The 15255-nt window shown below is 37.3% G+C and overlaps 1 long non-coding RNA gene across 1 annotated transcript in view; it reads right to left on the bottom strand.

The window, feature by feature from the left end:
* LOC125176831 (uncharacterized) overlaps window positions 1-15255 on the bottom strand; it is an 802675-nt gene that overhangs the window by 617094 nt on the left and 170326 nt on the right. The gene's annotated exons all lie outside the window — the stretch shown is intronic.

Raw genomic sequence — 15255 nt, 5'->3', positions numbered from 1 at the left:
CAACTGAGCCACCCAGGCACCCTGAATTCAAAAAGATTTTTAGAAATTTTTATAGTATTCTCAATTTCAACTATGAATAATGATAGATTGATGTTTAAAGAATAAGTGAGAATATGAAATATTTTCAAATTTATGAAATATTAGGTAAGTAAATTTATGACCAGAATATACATATTAAGAGCACAGAGACCTTATATCTTTTTTCACTGCTTTATATCCAACATCCAGAATATAATTTATTTTAATGGGCTTATTCACAGAAAAGTTTGTAAATCAAGGGGTAACAGTCTTTATTGATTACTAACCAATTATATGGTTAGTGTAATGGTACCAACCATTATAATGTCTTTTAATATATAAATAGTAATTGACAAAATATATGAATAATTGAATAAATAATTGGCAATTAGAGTTATTTATAATAACGATGTGTAAGTTTTAGAAGAAATATGTTAAGTTTTATGCCCCTCTAATTTTCAGCAATAAATTAGATCATTATCAACCTGGATACCTCAAGCAGGGGTTGTGATTTAACTGTTTGCATAGCATTTGTAAGAACAGCATTATACATCTGAAAAGTTATATAAAAAAGAAACTATGTCCACATTGTACTGAATTATTTGGAAAAATGTTCACATATAAAATAATTTAAAATGTGTTGAAGAGATGAATTATATAATGCTCAATAAATTTTGCTTTTACTACCTGTCTCCTCTGTACTTAATATTACCTTATAAATCAAATCTATCCACTTCAATGATAGACTATTCTTTAGTGTTTTCATGCATTTAGCAATGTGTCGAATTCTTCTCAGTTATATACCACAAAATAGAAATAAAAAACTTTAAATACAGCAGTTTAAACATGGGTTAAGTAACAGCTTGTAAGGGCAACAAAACATTTATGAAAGAGCAAAGAAAAAGAGAACTACAAGATGAAAAAGCCAGGAGAGGTTCCTTTAGCCAATATCACAGGGAATGTGGTTGTTGAAAAAGATAAATTAATGAAAAGTCCCTCTCTCTGTCACTCTGTCTCTCTTTCTCTACCCCTTTCTCTCCATTTTCCCCTTTGGCTAACCAGCCACATTTAGGTGTAACTGGCACATCTGTAAAGTACAGTTAAGTAAAATTTGATAGGTTTTGACCTTGACGTGTGAAATCATCAACACAATCCAGATAACAAACCTATTCCTCATGCTGAGAAGTGTGTTGCCACTTTGTAATCTCTCCTCCCTTCTCCTCCCTGTGGCCTGGGCATTGTGAGTTGCTGACAATAAATAAAATACAATAAAAGTAATATAACTTTTAAAGATTTATCCTCAATAGTTGCATTCCACAAATACAAGTTAGGGCATACTTATCTATGTAAGGTATTCTATATTTACTACTGGTGATTTTTTTCTATGATCTCACATTTCATCTCTTCATTGGCTGATATCCCTCTTTGGTTACATAATGTTTCCCTGAGGTTAGAAGTGACGTTTCTTGGAAATGCAAAAATAATGATATAGATGCTCTTAGCATATGATTAAAGGGCTGTAATTTCAAGAACATATTTGAGGCCAATACTCAAGCTCATACTCAGCACATGATTTTGAAAAAGATATTAAATGAATATAGAGAATGAAGAATTTCTCATGATAAACTTGAAGTGGAAAAAACTTCTCAGTCTAAATTTTGGTATTAGTATTACTTTAACCTCAATCAAGTTTGAAACACATACATATGTGGGTCATATACATATATAGAGAGAGTTAATATTAAGAACAGTATATATTTTTTATTTATAAACTTTCTAAGCTACAATAAAGAAGTAAACTATGTATTATATATGAATTTGGCTGTTAGAAAAAGAAAGTTATATTAAAGTTAGTGCCTGATTTAGACTGCATTTTCCTTATTGTTTTTCAATAACTCCCAGATTCCATTAAAGACAAGGGGAAGTTTCTTTCATGATACATAAATGTTGACATAAAAATTTTGTTAGTACTCTCAACATTAGGGTTATGTTAATTATGTAAGCCTATACTATTTTCTTTCCATATCAGTCCCATTTATTTTAATTAACACGAAAAATATAGCAAAATTAATCAAATATTTGAAATATACTTGAAGATTGACATTGTTGAAAATACAAGTAGTTCATTCCTATGTGCCTCAAAATGATGTTCCTAATGTCCTTCTTATGGTTATCTTGGCAAAATACTTTTTTACTTGATAATCTGGGATTTTAATGAATAAGAATTTTGAGGTCAAATCTTATTGTAGAACTCAGTCTTTATTTAGCTGTGGCAGATAAAGCAAGCACAGAAATCACATTTCTTGTTTTAACTCCCAATATTTATTATAGAAAAAAAAAACTATTTTTGTAGATAGAAAATGTGCAACATGGAGCATGTCATACATTTCCCTGTTACAAAAGTTGGAAAATGTAGGGTGGCCTATTCTGTCATTTTACATAAGTATTACTTCATTGAATTTAACAACAATAAGTACACTCTGTATTTTAAGTAATTTGATAGACAGAAAAGACAGGGCTGGCTAATAGATAATTAAATCACCAAACCTGGAGTAGTGATCAATAGAATAATCTAAATAAGAAGAAAATTTTATTTTGGTATTATCCTGGGCTTTTTCTTTAACAGTATAGTTCGATACTTAAAATAAATTCTTCTCTTAAAAATACAAAAGGTATGCATATTAATACAAGTAATTAAGATGATGAATAAGTTAAAAGACTAAAATACAGAATATTTGATTACAGAACAAATATGAATTTAATGTGATATTTACTGTAGATCAGAAGTCCTGTCTTCAAAAAATAATAAGTCATAATTATAACTACAACAATGTAAGAAGAATCAGAAGCAGATTCTGGCACAAAAGGAAGAAAGTAAATGGAAAACTAAAGTTTGAGTCTTAAAGGGAGCTGGGCTATCATGGCTGACTCTGGGAAGAAGGGACGTGCGTGTTAATCTCTCTATGATTAAGCCTGCAACAGGCATGGCTAAAACTAATATTATGATCTCTTTAAGTAGATGACTTTGTGGTTCCTCGTAAAGCATTTACCAATTGAATCACAAACTAAAATTTTTAGTAAGTATGATGGGAAACTAAAATATCTGATTTGACATTTGTGTTCCAGATGTGCTCAATGTGATCATGACAGAGTAGATAAATCTGTTAACCCCCCCAAGGATTAAATGGCCCCAAATCACTGGCAGTCAACCTTAAGGACCTCATGACATAGATCTGGGTTCCATATAAAGGGATAAAAACCTATAAATTTTATGGCAAGTGGAGTTTATAAATAGGAAATCCAAAATAAGTATGGGTATATTTCCAGCTGGATTCATTCATTTATCACTAATTCCTTCAAGTCTGTTACAGAAAAACTGAATTTACAAATGGCCATTATTAGTCCTAGGAGAGACCACTTCTAGAAACTGTAGTTGTGTTTTTTAGTACCTATAACCATAGAACCCCTGATTTTTACCTTGCTGCAAAACCATCCGGAATAGCCTTAACATTTCTTAGTTTTCCTTAAAAAACTAGGCGATTTTTTACTAAGTTCTGGTTAATGGGATGTGAGTATAGTAGGCAAATAAAATGCAGGAATTTCAGATAAGCAACACATTCTTCCAATATTTGAATATAAGTATGTTCAAATAATGCATGAGATATATTTACATTAAAAATGATGTATACAATTTCCATGCTGTTCCCATCAAAGAAATAAAACATCTTTCCTCTCTCTTCCTCTCTCTAATCCAGGTTCCTGGAACATGGTCAACATTGTTCCATTTTGTAAAATTGTAAAATGCAGATGAGGTCATCACACTAAAACCAAAACAGCAACAAGACAGAAGGTGGCAGAGTGCTAGATAACATTTTGAAACAGAGATCTCGAGGTCGGCGGCAAGATGGCGGCTTAGGAGGACGCTGGGCTCACCGCACGTCCTGCTGATCACTTAGATTCCATCTACATCTGCCTAAATAACCCAGAAAACCGCCAGAGGATTAGCAGAACGGAGTCGCCGGAGCCAAACGCAGACGAGAGGCCCACGGAAGAGGGTAGGAAGGGCGGCGAGGCGGTGCGCGCTCCACGGACTGGCGGGAGGGAGCCGGGGCGGAGGGGCGGCTCGCCGGCCAAGCACAGCCACCGAGTCTGGCTTGCAAAAGCGGAGGGGCCTGACGGACTGTGTTCCCACAACAAGCGCGACTTAGCGTCTGGGAGGTCATAAGTTAACAGCTCTGCTCGGAAAGCGGGAAGGCTGGAGGACAAAGGGAGGGAGAGCTGCTGAGCCCCCTGACAACAGAGCTCAGTTTGGTGGGGAACAAAGGCGCTCGCCAGCGCCATCTCCCCCGCCCATCCCCCAGCCGAAATCCCAAAGAGAACCTGTTCCTGCCGGGGAACTTGCTCGCTCCGCGCAAACACCCAACTCTGCGCTTCGGCGGAGCCAAACCTCCGGCAGCGGATCTGACTCCCTCCCGCTGCCACAGGGCCCCTCCTGAAGTGGATCACCTAAGGAGAAGCGATCTAAGCCTGCCCCTCCTGCCCCCGAGCACCTTGCCTACCCACCCCAGCTAATACGCCAGATCCCCAGCATCACAAGCCTGGCACGGTGCAAGTAGCCCAGACGAGCCACACCACCCCACAGTGAATCCTGCCCCTAGGAGAGGGGAAGAGAAGGCACACACCAGTCTGACCGTGGCCCCAGCGGTGGGCTGGGGACAGACATCAGGTCTGACTGCGGCCCCGCCCACCAACTCCAGTTATACACTACAGCACAGGGGAAGTGCCCTGCAGGTCCGCACCACTCCAGGGACTATCCAAAATGACCAAGCGGAAGAACTCCCCTCAGAAGAATCTCCAGGAAATAACAACAGCTAATGAGCTGATCAAAAAGGATTTAAATAATATAACAGAAAGTGAATTTAGAATAATAGTCATAAAATTAATCGCTGGGCTTGAAAACAGTATACAGGACAGCAGAGAATCTCTTGCTACAGAGATCAAGGGACTAAGGAACAGTCACGAGGAGCTGAAAAACGCTTTAAACGAAATGCATAACAAAATGGAAACCACCACAGCTCGGCTTGAAGAGGCAGAGGAGAGAATAGGTGAACTAGAAGATAAAGTTATGGAAAAAGAGGAAGCTGAGAAAAAGAGAGATAAAAAAATCCAGGAGTATGAGGGGAAAATTAGAGAATTAAGTGATACACTAAAAAGAAATAATATACGCATAATTGGTATCCCAGAGGAGGAAGAGAGAGGGAAAGGTGCTGAAGGGGTACTTGAAGAAATAATAGCTGAGAACTTCCCTGAACTGGGGAAGGAAAAAGGCATTGAAATCCAAGAGGCACAGAGAACTCCCTTCAGACGTAACTTGAATCGATCTTCTGCACGACATATCATAGTGAAACTGGCAAAATACAAGGATAAAGAGAAAATTCTGAAAGCAGCAAGGGGTAAACGTGCCCTCACATATAAAGGGAGACCTATAAGACTCGTGACTGATCTCTCTTTTGAAACTTGGCAGGCCAGAAAGAATTGGCACGAGATTTTCAGGGTGCTAGACAGAAAAAATATGCAGCCGAGAATCCTTTATCCAGCAAGTCTGTCATTTAGAATAGAAGGAGAGATAAAGGTCTTCCCAAACAAACAAAAACTGAAGGAATTTGTCACCACTAAACCAGCCCTACAAGAGATCCTAAGGGGGACCCTGTGAGACAAAGTCCCAGAGACATCACTATAAGCATAAAACATACAGACATCACAATGACTCTAAACCCGTATCTTTCTATAATAACACTGAATGTAAATGGATTAAATGCGCCAACCAAAAGACATAGGGTATCAGAATGGATAAAAAAACAAGACCCATCTATTTGCTGTCTACAAGAGACTCATTTTAGACCTGAGGACACCTTTAGATTGAGAGTGAGGGGATGGAGAACTATTTATCATGCGACTGGAAGCCAAAAGAAAGCTGGAGTAGCCATACTTATATCAGACAAACTAGACTTTAAATTAAAGGCTGTAACAAGAGATGAAGAAGGACATTATATAATAGTTACAGGGTCTATCCATCAGGAAGAGCTAACAATTATAAATGTCTATGCACCGAATACCGGAGCCCCCAAATATATAAAACAATTACTCATAAACATAAGCAACCTTATTGATAAGAATGTGGTCATTGCAGGGGACTTTAATACACCACTTACAGAAATGGATAGATCATCTAGACACACGGTCAATAAAGAAACAAGGGCCCTGAACGAGACATTGGATCAGATGGACTTGACAGATATATTTAGAACTCTGCATCCCAAAGCAACAGAATATACTTTCTTCTCGAGTGCACATGGAACATTCTCCAAGATAGATCATATACTGGGTCACAAAACAGCCCTTCATAAGTTTACAAGAATTGAAATTATACCATGCTTACTTTCAGACCACAATGCTATGAAGCTTGAAATCAACCACAGAAAAAAGTCTGGAAAACCTCCAAAAGCATGGAGGTTAAAGAACACCCTACTAACGAATGAGTGGGTCAACCAGGCAATTAGAGAAGAAATTAAAAAATATATGGAAACAAATGAAAATGAAAATACAACAATCCAAACGCTTTGGGACGCAGCAAAGGCAGTCCTGAGAGGAAAATACATTGCAATCCAGGCCTATCTCAAGAAACAAGAAAAATCCCAAATACAAAATCTAACAGCACACCTAAAGGAACTAGAAGCAGAACAGCAAAGGCAGCCTAAGCCCAGCAGAAGAAGAGAAATAATAAAGATCAGGGCAGAAATAAACAATATAGAAACTAAAAAAACTGTAGAGCAGATCAACGAAACCAAGAGTTGGTTTTTTGAAAAAATAAACAAAATTGACAAACCTCTAGCCAGGCTTCTCAAAAAGAAAAGGGAGATGACCCAAATAGATAAAATCATGAATGAAAATGGAATTATTACAACCAATCCCTCAGAGATACAAACAATTATCAGGGAATACTATGAAAAATTATATGCCAACAAACTGGACAACCTGGAAGAAATGGACAAATTCCTGAACAACCACACTCTTCCAAAACTCAATCAGGAGGAAATAGAAAGCTTGAACAGACCCATAACCAGCGAAGAAATTGAATCGGTTATCAAAAATCTCCCAACAAATAAGAGTCCAGGACCAGATGGCTTCCCAGGGGAGTTCTACCAGACGTTTAAAGCAGAGATAATACCTATCCTTCTCAAGCTATTCCAAGAAATAGAAAGGGAAGGAAAACTTCCAGACTCATTCTATGAAGCCAGTATTACTTTGATTCCTAAACCAGACAGAGACCCAGTAAAAAAAGAGAACTACAGGCCAATATCCCTGATGAATATGGATGCAAAAATTCTCAATAAGGTACTAGCAAATCGAATTCAACGGCATATAAAAAGAATTATTCACCATGATCAAGTGGGATTCATTCCTGGGATGCAGGGCTGGTTCAACATTCGCAAATCAATCAACGTGATACATCACATTAACAAAAAAAAAGAGAAGAACCATATGATCCTGTCAATCGATGCAGAAAAGGCCTTCGACAAAATCCAGCACCCTTTCTTAATAAAAACCCTTGAGAAAGTCGGGATAGAAGGAACATACTTAAAGATGATAAAAGCCATTTATGAAAAGCCCACAGCTAGCATCATCCTCAACGGGGAAAAACTGAGAGCTTTTTCCCTGAGATCAGGAAACGACAGGGATGCCCACTCTCACCGCTGCTGTTTAACATAGTGCTGGAAGTTCTAGCATCAGCAATCAGACAACAAAAGGAAATCAAAGGCATCAAAATTGGCAAAGATGAAGTCAAGCTTTCGCTTTTTGCAGATGACATGATATTATACATGGAAAATCCGATAGACTCCACCAAAAGTCTGCTAGAACTGATACAGGAATTCAGCAAAGTTGCAGGATACAAAATCAATGTACAGAAATCAGTTGCATTCTTATACACTAACAATGAAGCAACAGAAAGACAAATAAAGAAACTGATCCCATTCACAATTGCACCAAGAAGCATAAAATACCTAGGAATAAATCTAACCAAAGATGTAAAGGATCTGTATGCTGAAAATTATAGAAAGCTTATGAAGGAAATTGAAGAAGATTTAAAGAAATGGAAAGACATTCCCTGCTCATGGATTGGAAAAATAAATATTGTCAAAATGTCAATACTACCCAAAGCTATCTACACATTCAATGCAATCCCAATCAAAATTGCACCAGCATTCTTCTCGAAACTAGAACAAGCAATCCTAAAATTCATATGGAACCACAAAAGGCCCCGAATAGCCAAAGGAATTTTGAAGAAGAAGACCAAAGCAGGAGGCATCACAATCCCAGACTTTAGCCTCTACTACAAAGCTGTCATCATCAAGACAGCATGGTATTGGCACCAAAACAGACACATAGACCAATGGAATAGAATAGAAACCCCAGAACTAGACCCACAAACGTATGGCCAACTCATCTTTGACAAAGCAGGAAAGAACATCCAATGGAAAAAAGACAGCCTCTTTAACAAATGGTGCTGGGAGAACTGGACAGCAACATGCAGAAGGTTGAAACTAGACCACTTTCTCACACCATTCACAAAAATAAACTCAAAATGGATAAAGGACCTAAATGTGAGACAGGAAACCATCAAAACCCTAGAGGAGAAAGCAGGAAAAGACCTCTCTGACCTCAGCCGTAGCAATCTCTTACTCGACACATCCCCAAAGGCAAGGGAATTAAAAGCAAAAGTGAATTACTGGGACCTTATGAAGATAAAAAGCTTCTGCACAGCCAAGGAAACAACCAACAAAACTAAAAGGCAACCAACGGAATGGGAAAAGATATTCGCAAATGACATATCGGACAAAGGGCTAGTATCCAAAATCTATAAAGAGCTCACCAAACTCCACACCCGAAAAACAAATAACCCAGTGAAGAAATGGGCAGAAAACATGAATAGACACTTCTCTAAAGAAGACATCCGGATGGCCAACAGGCACATGAAAAGATGTTCAGCGTCGCTCCTTATCAGGGAAATACAAATCAAAACCACACTCAGGTATCACCTCACGCCAGTCAGAGTGGCCAAAATGAACAAATCCGGAGACTATAGATGCTGGAGAGGATGTGGAGAAACGGGAACCCTCTTGCACTGTTGGTGGGAATGCAAATTGGTGCAGCCGCTCTGGAAAGCAGTGTGGAGGTTCCTCAGAAAATTAAAAATAGACCTACCCTATGACCCAGCAATAGCACTGCTAGGAATTTATCCAAGGGATACAGGAGCACTGATGCATAGGGCCACGTGTACCCCAATGTTCATAGCAGCACTCTCAACAATAGCCAAATTATGGAAAGAGCCTAAATGTCCATCAACTGATGAATGGATAAAGAAATTGTGGTTTATATACACAATGGAATATTACGTGGCAATGAGAAAAAATGAAATATGGCCTTTCGTAGCAACGTGGATGGAACTGGAGAGTGTGATGCTAAGTGAAATAAGCCATACAGAGAAAGACAGATACCATATGGTTTCACTCTTATGTGGATCCTGAGAAACTTCACAGGAACCCATGGGGGAGGGGAAGGAAAAAAAAAAAAAAGAGGTTAGAATGGGAGAGAGCCAAAGCATAAGAGACTTAAAAACTGAGAACAAACTGAGGGTTGATGGGGGGTGGGAGGGAGGAGAGGGTGGGTGATGGGTATTGAGGAGGGCACCTTTTGGGATGAGCACTGGGTGTTGTATGGAAACCAATTTGTCAATAAATTTCATAAAAAAAAATAAAAAAGTATGTTTATAAAATAAAAAAAAATGAAAAATAAAAAAATAAAAAAAAAAAAAAAAAAAAAAAAAAAAGAAACAGAGATCTCTTACAAACCTTAAAAGGGTTATTACAAGTTAAATCCAGATATTACATTGGAGAAAATAAATTCAACTCTGTTTAAGCCACAATCAAATTTTGTTCTCTACTATGTACTAAAATTATATCCTAGTTAATATATCACTGTACTAACAGGAGAAGTCATCCTGGTTGTCATTAATTAGTCTTAGATTATTTTCTTTCCCCCTTCTCTCTTTTTATCCTTCACGTGATAATTTGAGGTAAACTGTACTGTTTGTCACAATTGGTAATAGCCTAATTATGATTAATTACTTTCCTTCTATGTTCATTAATTGGCCTTAATAAATTAAAAGCAATTTAAACTGTCTTGCCCTGAAGACCCTTACCATAATTATCTAAATACAAAAATGACTGAATATTTAGTAAAGATATTTCAAAAATGAGTAATGAAGTTTTTTAGTTAGCATACTTTTTAAAATAGCATTTATTTTATTAGAGAAGTTTTAGGCTCACAGCAAAATTGAAGGAAAAGTACAAAAATTTCTCATATACCCCATGCTCCCACACATATATATACTTTCCCCTATTTTCTGCATCCATCACTAGAATAGTACATTTGTGACAAATGAACCTAGATTGTCTCATAATTATCACCAAAAGTCCTAGTTTAACACTTTCGTGTTGTACATTTAATGAGTTTGGGAAAATGTATAATATGTATCCATCATTATGGTATTTTCACGGACCCAAAAATCCTGTGGTCCACCTATTGATTTCTCCCTCCCCCCTGTTCCCTGACAACCACTAATCTTTTAACTGCCTCCATAGGTCTGCCTTTTCCAGAATGTCACACAGTAGTTAGAATCATATAAAATGCACCCATTTTACATTGGCTTCTTTTACCCAGTATTATGCATTCAAAGTTCCCCCATGTTATTATGTCTTTTTATGGCCTCATGTTTTTTTGTTTTTGTTTTCTAGCACAGAATAATATTCCATTATCTGGATATTCAACAGTTTATCTGTTGGCCCAATGAGGCACATCTTGACTGCTTACAAGCTTGGCCAACTATGAATAGAGCTGAAATAAACACTCATGTGCAGGTTTTTGAATGGACGTAAGTTTCAACTCCTTTGAGTAAATGCCAAGAAGTACAACTGCTGGATCATGTGATAAAATATGTTTAGCTTTGTAAGAAACCACCATTCTTTGTAAGAAACTGATTCAATTTCTTTAATAGAAGTAGGCCTATTCAAATTGTCTGTTTTTGTACGAGTTTTGGCATATTGTGCCTTTTAATTGATCTATTTCACCTAGGTTATCAGATCTATAGGCATACAGTTGTTCACACTATGTCTTTATTATATTTTTAATGCTTATAGGATTTATATAATGTGCCTTCTTTCATTTGTGATATTAGTAATAAGTATCTTCTCTATCCTTTTTTTTTCTTCGTTAGCCTGGTTCAAGTGTTACTACTTTATTAATATCTTCAAAGTGCCAACATTTAGTTTTGTCTTTTTCCCTATTTATTTCCTGATTTCTGCTTTAATTTTTATTATTAAAGTTCTCCTGTTTACTTTGTATTAAATGTTCTCTTTTTTCTAGTTTCCTATGGTGAAATGTTAGATGACTGATTTTAGATTTTCCTGTGTTTCCAATATATTCATCCAATGCTATAAATTTCCCTCTACGGACTGTTTCCTATGAAACTCACAAATTTTTTGTAAGTTGTGTTTTCACTTTCATTTAATTAAAACATACTTTAAAATTTGTCATATTTAGGGAGCGCCTGGGTGGCTCAGTCGGTTAAGCGTCCGACTTCAGCTCAGTTCACGATCTCACGGTCTGTGAGTTCGAGCCCCGCGTCGGGCTCTGGGCTGATGGCTCAGAGCCTGGAGCCTGCTTCTGATTCTGTGTCTCCCACTCTCTCTGCCCCTCCCCCATTCATGCTCTGTCTCTCTCTGTTTCAAAAATAAATAAAAACGTTAAAAAAATAAAATAAAAATAAAATTTGTCATATTTAGTGTTCTCTGAGCTTCCTTAATTTGTGGCTTGGTACCTGACATTAATTTGCAGAAATTGTTTCAAATAAGTCTTTTGTCCCCATTTTTTTTCCTTTCCTCTGGTATCTCATTATGCATTTGTTACACATTTTATAGTGGTCTCAACGTTGCTAGATCTTCTGCTTCATTTTTCTTTTCAGTCTTTGTTTTCTTTGCTTTTTGCATTTGAAGATTCTAGTGATATATCCTATAGATCAGATTTTTTTTCCTCAGCTGTATCCAGTCTACTGAAAGGCATTCTTCATTTCTATTGTAGTGTTTTTTTATCTCTAAAATCTCTTTTTGGTTCTTTCTTATAATTTCCATCTCTCTGCTTATGCTGCTTATCTGTTCTTTCATGCTGGCAGCTTTCTCCATTAGAGCCCACAGCATTTCAATCATATTTGTTTAATGATTGCTGTTTTAAATATCCAGTTTGAAAATTTTAACATCTCTGCTATGTAAAATTCTAATGCTTGATCTGTCACTTCAAATTGTGGATTTTGTTTCTTTGTTTCTTGCCTTTTGGTAAACCTTGCATTTGTTCTTCTTTTTCTGTAGCACAGCATGATGTTTGAGTAAGAGGAATTACTATATATGGACCTTTTGTGTTGTGGTGGTAATGTGCCAAGAGGAGGAAAGTATTCCATAGCCCTACAGAATGATCTCACTCTTTTGGTAAGCCTATGCCTCAGGACTCAACTTCACAAATGTTTCTTACTTTTTCTTCCCTCTTAGGTAGGACAGGATGGCTACAGTGGACTGGAGGTGGGTATTTACCTTCCTTTAGATCAGTTAGGCTATGACAATAACCCAGAAAATTAGGCTTTTGTTAACTAATTTCCCCTGAGGAACAGGTATTGTTAAGAACAGTGATTATTATGATCCTTTTTATTGACATTGTTATATGCCTGATATTCTAAAATTATATTTTTCAATCAACAATTTTTATTTATTATTTTGATAGTGTGTTTCCATGATCAAATGAAAATTTTTGATTAAAAAACAAACTAACCCTTCCATTTAGGAGAGCCAGAAGTTTATAAAGTCTAATCATCTTTTTTTCTTTTTTTAAAATATGAGAGATGGATATTAACAGCCAATAGACCTAGAAAACACCATTTGCTTGAAGAGATAAGAGAGATAATACTGGGAAGGGGGATGATAGAAGAGTAGCCTGGAGACCCACTCAGCTTGTCTCTTCCCTGAAATGAAGCTAGATCAGTACCAAACCATTATGCACACCTAGGAAAATGATCTGAGGATTAACACAACAACATGCATAACATGAGCCACAGAACTCAGCAGGTACACTGTACAGAGAGGTGAACTGGGGGAGAGAAAAGCTGCAGAGGGTAGGGAAATGTTTTTGTGAAGAGAGGAAAGAAGAAGGGGGAGAGTGCAGTGCATCAGGATAGTGCAGGAAAAGCACTCCCCCAAAAGTATCTGGAGAAAAAAAGAAAGAGTGAAAACACCCACAAGGGACTGAACAAGAAATCTATTCCCTAAAACCATTGACAGGGACAAAGAAGAGGGTTTCAATACCACCAGGATTCTATAAATAGCAGAGTACAGAGTCAGAAATTCTGAACATCGTACCTGGTGGTGCTCAGGTGAGGAAAAAGGGCAAATCCCCAGAAGTAGGCAACAGTGTCTGAGGGATCCATGTGCCACATGGGGAGAAGCAGTTCCCCTGCTTGGAGAGCATTTGGTAGAGGCCATATGGCCTCTCCACAGGTAAAGGTCCCAGCAGATGCTGGAGAGCAGCCATGTTTGCTGGTACTGAGAAAAGATGCTACAGTATGGTGAATCTTGGTGCTAGCTGTGTGTCATAAATTGCCACAATCTCTGAACTTTTGCTGCTGCACAATCGTGTGAATGTTTTCTGGGGCAAGCCGGCACCTGGCCACTACTCAGCAAGACCCTCCCCCAGAGTCTGAACAGATCCAAGCCACAGGGATCTCTGAAGTGAGGGGTTTTGAAACACAGTCTCACCTGCAGGGAGGTGCCAGCTTGCAGGCTGACAGCTTGGACATGGACACAGTAGAGGTAGGGAGTGAATGGAGGCCTGAGACAAAGGAGGGGTGCTTGATTGTGGGTCAATGAGAGCACAAAGTTCATGTGGCAGAGATTAGAGAGCTGGGTGAAGCCATTTCCACCTCTCCAACACACGTGAATGCATGGGCACTGACGCCACAGTGATCCACCCAGTAAGCTAAACAGCACCCTCTACAGAAGAAGGGAGCTGTTACACCAAGCCACGCCCAACTGTGCCCTCCAAGCACCTCCCCTAGAAGACCAGCACAAGTCTCTCCACCTTCTTAGTGCAAGGAATATAGAATTCTTCATAGTTTGAGTTCTAGGGGAAACTAGATGTAACTTCATTCAGGTTTCATTCTATTTTCTGGCTCATTTATTCACTTTTTGTTTGTTCATTTTATTTTGTTTTTCCTTCTGTCTTTGTTTAAATTGGTTTTTTTTTTCTTTCTTTTATTATTCTGGGAAACAGAAAGAAAAAAAATTATTATTTTTTTTCATTTTTTAAAATTGTTTATTCTATTTAATTTTCTTTATTTCATTTTATTCTATTTTATTATATCATTTTTTTATTTTTACATTTTTTACCTTTTTTTTCTTTTTCTTATCCCTTTTTCTCTATTTTATCAAGTTTCTTTCAACAAGCAGACCAAAACACACCTAGGATCTACCTTCGTTTGTGTGACTTTTTATTTTGTTTTAAACTTTTTAACTTTTATTTTTTTATGTTATTAATTTTTTTCTTCCTCCAGAATGACAAAACAAAGGAACTCACCCCAAAAGAATGAACAGGAAGAAATGACAGCTGGGGCTTAAGTAAAACAGATATAAGCAAGCTATCTGAACTAGAATTTAGAACCACATTAATAAGAATACTAACTGGGGTTGAAAAAGTATAGGATCCCTTTCTGTGGAGGTAAAAGAAGTAAAATCTACTAAGGGCAAAATTAAAAAGGCTATAAATGAGATGCAATCTCAAATAGTTGCCACAACAGCCAGGATGGATGAAACAAAGCAGCAAATCAGCAATACATGAGATGAAATTATGGAGAATAATGAAGCAGAAAAAGAAAAAAAGAGGAAAACAAAGGCAAAAGAGCACAATACAAGACTTAGATGACTCGGTGACTAATTAAAAAAGAATAACATCCAAATCATAGGAGTCCCAAAGATGAAGAAAGAGAAAAAGGGGCAGAAGTTTTATGTGAGCAACTTAAAGTGGAAACCTTTCCAAATCTGGGGAAGGACACAGACATCAAAATCGAAGAAGCACAGAGAA

Source organism: Prionailurus viverrinus, chromosome A1, assembly GCF_022837055.1.
Source record: "Prionailurus viverrinus isolate Anna chromosome A1, UM_Priviv_1.0, whole genome shotgun sequence".
Taxonomy (NCBI): domain Eukaryota; kingdom Metazoa; phylum Chordata; class Mammalia; order Carnivora; family Felidae; genus Prionailurus; species Prionailurus viverrinus.
Note: the sequence above shows the minus strand (reverse complement) of the source record. Positions and strands in the feature narration are given on the sequence as shown.